Source organism: Arachis duranensis, chromosome 3, assembly GCF_000817695.3.
Source record: "Arachis duranensis cultivar V14167 chromosome 3, aradu.V14167.gnm2.J7QH, whole genome shotgun sequence".
Classification (NCBI taxonomy): domain Eukaryota; kingdom Viridiplantae; phylum Streptophyta; class Magnoliopsida; order Fabales; family Fabaceae; genus Arachis; species Arachis duranensis.
This window is the reverse complement of record NC_029774.3, coordinates 87536231-87547490: the sequence shown is the minus strand read 5'-3', so window position 1 is coordinate 87547490 and position 11260 is coordinate 87536231. Positions and strand designations below refer to the sequence as shown.

At 37.7% G+C, this 11260-nt stretch overlaps 1 long non-coding RNA gene across 3 annotated transcripts; it reads right to left on the bottom strand.

The window, feature by feature from the left end:
• Positions 1-392: 392 nt before the first annotated feature.
• Positions 393-4164, bottom strand: LOC127745657 (uncharacterized). 3 transcript variants are annotated; one of them, XR_008006890.1, is made up of 6 exons: positions 3792-4164; positions 2842-2973; positions 2058-2281; positions 1285-1422; positions 1113-1211; positions 393-629 (listed from the first exon to the last, which is right to left on the bottom strand). It is a non-coding gene; the product is annotated as an uncharacterized LOC127745657 (long non-coding RNA). The 3 variants fall into 3 exon arrangements; XR_008006889.1 differs by having other exon boundaries at positions 2076-2281; XR_008006891.1 differs by having other exon boundaries at positions 2227-2281.
• Positions 4165-11260: the final 7096 nt, after the last annotated feature.

Genomic DNA, 11260 nt, shown 5'->3' with positions numbered 1-11260 from the left:
ACTTGTAAACCGTTGCCACATTGTATACCATGGCTACCGTTTATAAGTGTAGTCTTAGGTCTTTTATTAAATTTTTTTTTAATTTTCTGTATAACCATAACTACTCTTTATAAGTGTAGCCTTAAGACCCTCATTGTTTTTTTTTTTTAATTTTCTGTATGTATATAATATTCTAATAATTTTTTATACAACATAATATTTAATAACATTATTACATATATAATTCTACATTTTTAATTAAATGAGTTAAAAATTATAAAATAAAATTAAACACATAATTATACTAAATAATTTTTTAAATAATAAAAATTATCCAAACACAATTCAAAGACATAATCTTAAGAAGCAATCAACAATCAAAATATAACTTAAGATCATTTAAGTCACATGAAACTTGTATCACATATCAATTAAAATGCAAAGATTGCACTCTATATCCGAAAAGAGCTTAACAAACAGAAAATCGTTAATCTTCTAATCTTGGCATAATGACTAAAAAATGTTCTGAAGCGCCTTTAGATTCTTCTCAAACACATCTTTTTCATGCTAATCTTCATCACCATCAAGAAAACTCTTGACCTTAACAATTGTATCAGTGTTCATTCCCTTATTCATTCCCAGTGGGGCTGCTGCAAAAATACTTGCATAAATAATATTACCATATGAAAATGTCCATCTAAATTCTGCAATATATATTCTCCCATTTCAATAGAAATTGGAACACTCAATTGACTTCAATCACTGCATGTCACAAATCAAGCTTGGGTTCCCAAAATCCATCTTAAAATTCACAGGTACATCAAGTTATTGATTCAATCAACAAAGAAATTTAAAAGCATATGAATAATCCTCTCTTGAGAATACTCTGCTCTCTTTAAAAATGAAATTTAAATAAGAAAAAATAAACAATAACAATAATAACAAAAATAAGAATAATAATTTAGCTAACACACGGTGAAATTTACATTGGTGATTTTAGTTTGATCTGGCAGTCCACAAATAAACAACGCAGAATACAGAAGCTAAAACCCCCAATTAAAAACCCTAAAATCAAAACCCAAAACCTCCCAAATTTCACAAAACCATCATCATCATCATCATCAGCTGCTTACCTCGCTTGTTAGGGATCGATGCTTTGACTCATCGGAAACCTTGATGCTTCACAGCAGAGCAGAGAAGCGGTCGGAAGAGAGCACACAGTTTCTTCGACACTTCACAGAGAGGGTGAGTGAGAGAGAGTGATAGAATGAGCAAGAAGAAGAAAATGAGGCACAGAATGCTTACTTGGTGAGTGCAGTAATGAGTGGCGACGGTGAACCAAGAAACACATAACTCAAGGCAAGTGGTAGTGACTAATTACACAGCTTGAGCCTGTGATCTAGAAATGACTTGGAGAAACTTAAATCATTGCTCCAAGGCTCCCTTCCATATCCAGTATACAAAAAATTTAGGGAAAAAAATAAAAAAGCCAGCAATGAAGAAATATATATCTAAAATATTATCAAAATTTCACAAATTAATCATGATAAGAAGTTAATTTTACACCTAATAAAATAAAAAAACATATCACTAGGTACTCCGCATAATTTTTGTTTTTACATTATTGTAACAGTTCTATGATTTATTACCTTTGAATAATAGAAAAGATATAATGGAATAATGACATGCAATTGAATATAATTGAGGTATGAATGGACAGTTAAGCTACTTTTTTGCACATGAATCAGATACATACAGCATAATAAGCTTAAGAATGATTATGATTTATTCATAGCACTTCACATGGTAAAGTTATGTAACTTATATCTAATGGGAACTCAACCCTAACCCCAACTTGTTATTATACTATTAATCAAATCTCAGTAAAACCCAAATTATTGTCTGCATTCTCACATCAAATCACATGAAAAAAAATTAAATTCAAACAAAATCCAAACAACAAAATTAAAATTAACCTAGAGACTTCATCAACTACAAGATAAAAAAAAATAGAACCAAAATGATGGTCATAGGGAGAGGGGGAGGACGCTGTTTGAACTTAGAAAAGATGGTCATACCAATCCAAAGTTTTCTACCTCTTAATTTGACCCAAAATGCCAATGTTGTAGCAAGTGAAATCCCACATAGATAGAATGCTCCTAGATTTATGAAAGGCCCAAGGTGCTGCCATCCACAGCCTCTAGATATGCAAACAGAAGATTTATGGTAGATAGTGTTTAATCTAACCTGGCAGCAGCCCCAATTCCAAAAGGAATAGAATAGTATTAAGATCGTATCGAGACTGCACAAGAAAAATCTGACTTAGATTTCTAACAAGAAAAGTTATGCTATGTTACAAAACTTACCAAACTGAAAGAACTAATGTTTCAAGTTCTGGATCTGCTAAAATGATAGAATCAAAATTCAGTAAATAATCTCAACTAGAGGAAACAGAACATAGTTCATAAGGTATTAGTTATACTACATGAATCTCAAATCTAACATTTAATTATATATAAAATGCAGTCAATTACAACATAAAGTAAACAGTAAGTTTTGTTACCAATTTAGAATTATGAACCTGACTCAACTCTAAAAGCAATTTCACAGGAGAAGGCTCTTTGGCCATATTCCTAGACGATATTGATATGGAACTTGTCAATTACAAAAGCAATCAACGAAAAAGGAAACATAAAACCATATAAATTCACTCAATTGTTTAGAGCTTCACACATTTATCTGATGTTATCAATCCAAATATCATCATCGCCTACACAACTGAATGAGCACTTCCAGGTTCCAACATCAATTAAGATGAAAGAAATTCTCATAAGCTGCACACACAAAATAAAAGATACTCACCCTGTACTAACTCTGCACTCAACTAACTTGGAGAGCTGTGTCAATGCCCCCTTGAAAGCTTAACTTTCTGAATGTCACTGTCCTGCATGTACCCTTCATCTCCAACAACAAATCCATGTCCTAATTTTATACCTGTACACCATAACCAACATAAAAATAAAAACAATAGTGCAATCAGATAAATAACAGACTAAATCTTGTTTGCCTACAGAAAAACACAGCTTAATTCTTTAGTTTTTAGATGAATTCCTGGTTTATATGATTAAGGAGAATTTAAATTGGTAATCAAATTTCCATGTAAAACACCCAAAGCAAAGAAAACATAACCAAAAAAGGGATCAAAGAGGAATATAGCTTGAAGCTGGAAATTAAAAGCAACCACTATGTTCAAGGAATGCATATGAACCAAGACATAAGTCAGAATATTTCAATGTGAAACCTGTTCTTTTCACTAATTTTTTCTTAAGATACTAAACTAATTGAAAACCTAAAATTAGAACCCAAAACCCCCCAAAAATTCACCATCTCCATCAACAACATCATTATCTTCATTATCAATCAACAACAACAACAACAAGGAGGAGGAGGATGAAATGAGAAATGAACAAATTAGTATGATAATAATTATAACTCATCCATAGCCTAACGCAATTGAATCTCTTGCAATGATGATTTGCCTCAACGCGGATTTAACTTCTAGTCATGCACGTAAAATACGATCATTGTTAAAAGATAGGGATTCCATTTGAGACATTATTAAATGCAAGCCAAAAAATAGAACAAAAACATTAATTGAGCAATTTGAAGAGTCGAAAATAGGAATTTAACAATAATAAAACGGTTCATATTGCAACAATAAAAACAATAAGAATAAGAATACATGAACCCTAACAGAGCACAAAGAAGATGAGAAGAAACCAGACTGCCAAACTCGATCTTCAAGGAATTACCGTGCAGGGAGAACCCTTGGAGAGCATTCTTCGCAGCCTTGTTGAAGTACACGAACGCGTAGCTACGCGCCGAGTAAGAGGTAACACTGTCCATGGCGCCGGATTGCGTGAACAGGTCATCAGATCGGCATCGGTTACGTCCGGTACTAGATTCCCAACCCAGAGATTGTCAGAGGGCTCGTCCGAATCCCTGGAGGCGCCGCCTCATTCGTGCGACGGCTTCATTGATTTCTCCAGACGCGGCATTGCGAGGCACAGACTCAGGATAACGAATCGAAGTGAAAGTTAAAGGAGGAAGGAGAAGGATGAGGTTGGGGGTTGGAGCAGTGGCTGACAGAATGGGTTTATTTGGTATTTTAATTTTGTATTTTAATATTAGAAGACACTTAGTGAAGCGCACCCAAAGCTTAACAAATGAGTTATCTTTTAAAAGTGCTCCTTTGGTCTAAAAAATGTACTCATAACTTTTTAGAATTGGCTACACTTTATAAGTGATATTTAAAATATCTAAGGAGACGCTTTTAAAGTGATGCCTCAATAGTGTTTCCTTTTCTCTTATAAAAGGGCACCATACGAAAAAGCATAGTCTATTCTAAGAATAGGCTACGCTTTTCTAATGTAGCTTAAAAAAGTGTGGTTGAATGGGTGTTTTTCTTGTAGTACGTAATTCTGGAAAACAAAATGCTTAGGGTCACGGCCAAGACTTATAAAGTAGCTGTGTTCAAGAATCAACATACTGAACTAAGGGAATCAATAACACTATCTAAAATTCCGAGTTCCTATAGATGCCAATCATTCTGAATTTCAAAGGATAAAATGAGATGCCAAAACTGTTCAGAAGCAAAAAGCTATTGGCCCCGCTCATCTAATTGAAACTAAGTTTCATTGATATTGTGAGATTCATTGTATATTCTCTTCTTTTTATTCTATTTTGTTTTCAGTTGCTTGGGGGCAAGCAACAATTTAAGTTTGGTGTTGTGATAAGCGGATAATTAATACGCTTTTTGGCATTATTTTTAGGTAGTTTTTAGTAGGATCTAGCTACTTTTTAGTATATTTTTATTAGTTTTTAAGAAAAATTCACATTTCTGGACTTTACTATGAGTTTGTGTGTTTTTCTGTGATTTCAGGTATTTTCTGGCTAAAATTGAGGGACCTGAGCAAAAATTTGATTCAGAGGCTGAAAAAGGATTGCAGATGCTGTTGGATTCTGACCTCCCTGCACTCGAAATGGATTTTCTGGAGCTACAGAAACCCAATTAGCACACTTTCAATTGCGTTGGAAAGTAGACATCCTGGACTTTCTAGTAATATATAATAGTCCATACTTTGCCTGAGTTTTGATGATGCAAACTGGCGTACAAACACCAACTTCCTATCCTATTCTGGCGTTAAACGCCAGAAATAGGATAAAAGCTGGAGTTAAAAGCCCAAGCTGGCATGAAAGCTGGCGTTTAATTCCAAGAAAAGTCTCTACACATGAAAGGTTCAATGCTCAGCCCAAGCACACACCAAACGGGCCCGAAAATAGATTTTTGCATCATTTACTTATTTCTGTAATCCTAGTAACTAGTTTAGTATAAATAGGACTTTTTGCTATTGTACTGGGAATTTTTGGACGTTTAGTCCTTAGACCTAAGTCTGGGTTATTCTGGTTCCCTCTCTGGGGCTGAAACCAATGAACACCATTATCGCTTATGTATTTCCAACGGTGGAGTTTCTACACCTCATAGATTAAGGTGTGGAGCTCTGCTATTCCTCGAGTATTAATGCAAAGTACTATTGTTCTTCTATTCAATTCAAGCTTATTCTTATTCTAAGATATTCATTCGCACACAAGAACATGATGAATGTGATGATCAAGTGACATTCATCACCATTCTCACTTATGAACGCGTGCCTGACAAACACTTCTGTTCTACATGAAAACAAGCTTGAATGCATATCTCTTGGGACTCTAATCATCGATTCACATCGTTTCCCCTCTGACAATGGGTATTTGAATCTGAAATTAGAACCTTCACGGTATAGGCTAGAAACAATTGGCAGCATTCCTGAGATCCAAAAAGTCTAAACCTTGTCTGTGGTATTCCGAGTAAGATCTGGGAAGGGATGACTATGACGAGCTTCAAACCCGCGACTGTAGGGTGCAGTGACAGTGCGCAAAAGGATCATTGCAGCGACAGTAGCTGTGCCTGGTATTTTTCATCTGAGACTAGAAATCCGACAGTTGATTATCCGTATAGAAACCGTAGAGGACCATTTTCACTAAGAGGACGGGAGGTAGCCATTGACAACGGTGATCCCCAACATACAGCTTGCCATGGAAAGGAGTATAAATGATTGAATGAAAGCAGTAGGAAAGCAGAGATTCAGAAGGAATAATGCATCTCCATATGCTTATCTGAAATTCCCACCAATGAATTAAATAAGTATCTCTATCCTTATTTTATGTTTATCTATTTTTTAATTATCAAAACTCCATAACCATTTGAATCCGCCTGATTGAGATTTACAAGATGACCATAGCTTGCTTCAAGCTGACAATCTCCGTGGGATCGACCCTTACTCACGTAAGGTATTACTTGGACGACCCAGTGCACTTGCTGGTCAGTTACGCGGAGTTGTGAAGAAAGTGTGTGAGATCACGATTCCATGTACCACTATTCAATTGAATTGAGAAGAAGAAGAAATTCACTATATCATATGAATCATAACAGAGCTCCTCCTTCTAATGATTGGGGTTCAATGGATCATAGCTCTCAGAACAATTACAGAATCTTAAAATTGCATGAAAGTAAATTGAAAGCAATAGGAATAGAAAGGTAAAATTGACAGAAATGAATATTGTAGTAGAGATGCAGGAAATTGAAATTGCAATCAAGGTAAACTGAATTCAATATAGCTGAGATATAAAATTGCAGAAAAAGAAAAAGTGTATTCTATTCTACTCCTACTCCTACTCCTACTGCTACTACTCCTAATACAGCCTTCTGTTTTCTCGGACCCCTCTTTTTTCCTAATAAAACTGAAGCCTTTATATAGGATTTCCTAAACTACAAATTGAAATGAAATTCAAAACAACTTACAATTAAAAGAAATTCCTATTTTAGATGATCCTTGTGGTCTTCATTGAGTGATCAGAGTGGGCTTGCTTGCCTGTAGTTCAAATGGGCTTGGAATGAAGTTAATTTAAGCAGAAACTCACTTCCAGGAGAGCGTAGTGTTCATTTGGAGAATGGAGCATTCGGGCACCCACACGTATGCGTGCTATACGCTTGCGCATCCCTGGTGTCTTGGCTCATCGATGCATATGCGTCGCTCACATGTACGTGCCCCTTACAGCGTTCACTTTGAGAGCGTAGCATTCGTGAAATGTCGTTCCACGCGTACGCGTCACCCACGCGTACGCCTGGATTGAAAAATGTCAAATCCACGCTTTGCTTCATCCACACAAACACGTGCTTTATTAAAAATGTCGCATCCACTCGTGCGCGTCATGCACGCCTGCGCGTTGATGGCTAAATTTCAAATCAAATTTTCAAAAGCATCACAAGCGCTCATTCAAAGTGAACGTAGCGTTCATTGCTGGTGAACGCTGGTCTTCCTTCCACGCGTATGCGCCATGCATGCGTACGTATGGATCTTCAAAAATGTCATCCTACGCGAAAGTGCCTTGTACGCGTGCGCGTCACTTGTGAACATAGCGTTAATCAACTGAACGTAGCGTTCTCCTGTACTTCTTCCTTCTTTGTTTCTTTCTCTCATTTTTTCACCTGTCATCAATCAAACATGCCATTAAAGACTTGGCATAATCATCAAATCTTGCATCATTCATATTATCAACTAAATCTTGCAAAAATCTCATGAAAATGCATAAAATAAACAATGTTTCATTAGTTTAAGACATGCATGAGTTTCTCATCCAAGCACTTACTTCTTACCTAAAAATGGATGAAAACCAAGCAAAAACAGATAAAAATTGCTAGTAAAACATGCACAAGATGACAAGTCATCAAGTCCTAAGGGAACGGTAAGGAAAAACAGACAGCAGCTACTTCAGATATTTCGAGTTGTCAAAGATGTAGAAGTCATCACCTAATTAGGCCGTGCCGATTGGGATTAGGTCTATGCTACAAGTGTGGGAGATCAGAGTATATATCTTGGAATTGTCCCTACAGAGGAAGCCGGGATGCAACCGAATTCGATTCTCATACCGGAGGTAATTGTAAACTAGCAGTTGAATTTTTGACTTCCCTGTATATCATTAATATGTAATATTCATTCGTGATGCATGACAAGTGTTAGTAATCATAGGGTCCAAGTCGACGACTAGTCGAGGACCGTTAGTCGCTGAGACGGAGTGATATTTAGTTAACTTAGAGGAGTATCTAGGCTCTTGAAGGTTAAGAATAAGAGTGACACAGCACAGGCGAGTTGGATTATATCTAAGGGATCAAAAGTGTTGAGAACTATACGGAGTTATTGTTCAAAACCCAGTGACAGTGAACTGCAAGAAAAGAGAATAGAGCATATTCAACCTTTAGTTGCTCATCATTTGAGGGGCAAGTGAAGACAAAGCCAAATCCCATACGAGAGATTATTTCAAGACAATTCCCGAAGGAACAACAACAAAAATCACCAAGGGAGGAGGTATGGAAAGCAACCTCAGAATGAAATGACTTATAGGCGATGTGAAAGCTATCATCCGGGAACTCCGTGATGAGCTGGATTGGGATTTCACGATAGTTGTGGAGGCGCTGGACACGTGTCCTGGAACTATTTTGAGAAGGCCAACCAGAATACTACCAAGGGCCAACAACAAGGTCGTGTGTTCACTACGACGATGAGGGGATACTGATGAATCGGACATTTGTGTGGTATAGAATTCACAAATGAATCCTCGTTGCAAGTATAATTTCTAAACTAACAATAATCCTTTCAAGGGATTCTTCGCCACTAGGATTTGATGCTTGATCTTCAATTCCGAGGGAACTTAATTCTTGCTCTATCCCATCCAATTCTTTATATGGAATATGCCTTGGAGGATGTGCACTTTCATCCTTAACATCAACGTCAACCTTGTTGGAGGGATCTTCTATGACCTTAGATTCCCATGGAGACTCCGCATCTCCTAAATCTTTAACCACTTCTTCCTTTTCTACAACAATCATAGCTTCCTCCAATTGTTCCAACACAAAGCAAATTCCCTCATTTCCCACCGGAGTTTCCAATCTCTCCTTCATGCTATCCTCTTCCTTGGATTCTTCACATGTGGCCATGGGAATTTCTTGAGTATTCAAACATTGGGATGCTAACTGGTTCACCACCTCATCCAAGGCGGCCGTGAAGTTTTGTACTTCCCTTTTCACCTCCTCTTGTCCTTGAAGTAGCAAAGTTAGAGACTCATAATCTATTAGGGCTTGGGGTGGGTAGGAGGGTTCTTTGTTTTAGAGAAAGAGTTCATAATAGAAAGGTGGTTCTTCTTGGTGGGATTGTGGTGGTTCAACACTCTCCACTTTTTCCACTTGTTGCACAACACACTCCATGGTTGCTTGAAATTGATCCAATGCTACCTTGAGACGATCCCTTGACCCTTGTTCCACTTGGATAACATGATTAGAATCATATGGCTCTTGGATCGATGGACATGAATGTTCCTCCATGGAAGGTTGTAGTGGAAGGTAGAATTCATCTTGTGGATGAAGATTTTCATACATTGGAGGTCTCATCTTGGTAATAGTATGGAGGGGGTGGCTCTTGGAAGTGTTGATATTGTGGTGGCTCCATATGTGGTTCATATGGCTCAAAAGGTGGTTGGTGTAGTGGGTATGAATTGGGGTCATATGGAGGTTGGTGGACGAAATTGTGATACAAGAGTTCCAGGCACTGTTAGAGAAGCTCACAACTCCGTTCAACTTAACCAGCAAGTGTACTGGGTCATCCAAGTAATACCTTACGTGAGTAAGGGTCGATCCCACAGAGATTGTTGGTATGAAGCAAGCTATGGTCACCTTGGAAATCTCAGTTAGGCAGATTAAATGGTTATGGGTTTCGAAAATTAATATTAAATAGAAAATAAAAAGGGATAGAAATACTTATGTAAATCAATAGTGGGAATTTCAGATAGGCGTATGGAGATGCTGTGCTCCTCTTGAATCTCTACTTTTTTATTACATTCATCCAATCCTTCTTACTCCTTTCCATGGCAAGCTGTATGTAGGGCATCACCATCATCAATGGCTACTTTTAATCCTCTCGGGAAAATGGTCCTATGGCTGTCACTGCACGACTAATCATCTGGAGGCATCACCCTTGTTGATGGTTACATCCCATCCTCTCAGTAAAAATGGTCCAAATGCTCTGTCACAGCACAGCTAATCATCTGTCGGTTCTCAATCAGGTTGGAATAGAATCCATTGATTCTTTTGCGTCTGTCACTAATGCCCAGCCTTCAGGAGTTTGAAGCTCGTCACAGTCATTCAATACCAGAATCTTACTCGGAATACCACAGACAAGGTTAGACTTTTCAGATTCCCGGAATCCTACTCGGAATACCACAGACAAGGTTAGACTTTTTGGATTCCCATGAATGCCGCCATCTATCTAGCTTATACCATGAAGATTCTGTTGGAGAATCTAAGAGATATGTGCCCGGCCTAAGGTAGAACGGAAGTGGTTGTCAGTCACGCGCGTTCATAGGTGAGAATGATGATGAGTGTCACGGATCATCACATTCATCAAGTTGAAGTGCAACGTACATCTTGGAATAAGAATAAAAGAGAATTGAATAGAAAATAATAGTAATTGTATTGAAGCTTGAGGTACAGCAGAGCTCCACACCCTTAATCTATGGTGTGTAGAAACTCCACCGTTGAAAATACATAAGTGAAAGGTCCAGGCATGGCTGAATGGCCAGCCCCCCTGGTCTGAGAACAAATCGTCCCAAGATGATCCTAAGATCTAAAGTGATCAAAGGATGTCTAATACAATAGTAAATTAACCTATTTATACTGGACTAGCTACTAGGGTTTACATGAGTAAGTAATTGATGCATAAATCCACTTCCGGGACCCACTTGGTGTATGTTTGGGCTGAGCTTGATCTATCCACGAGCTGAGACTTTTATTGGAGTTGAACGCCAAGTTATAACGTGTTTTGGGCGTTCAACTCCGGGTCGTGACGTGTTTCTGGCGTTTAACTCCAGACAGCAGCATGTACTTGGCGTTGAGCGCCACTTTACGCCGAAAATTCTCGAATAAAGTATAGACTATTATATATTGCTGGAAAGCTCTGGATGTCTACTTTCCAACGCCGTTGAGAGCGCACCATTTAGAGTTCCGTAGCTCTAGAAAATCCATTTTGAGTGCAGGGAGGTCAGATTCCAACAACATCAGCAGTCCTTTTGTCAGCCTTTTTCAGAGTTTTGCTCAAGTCCCTCAATTTCAGCCAGAAATTACCTGAAATCA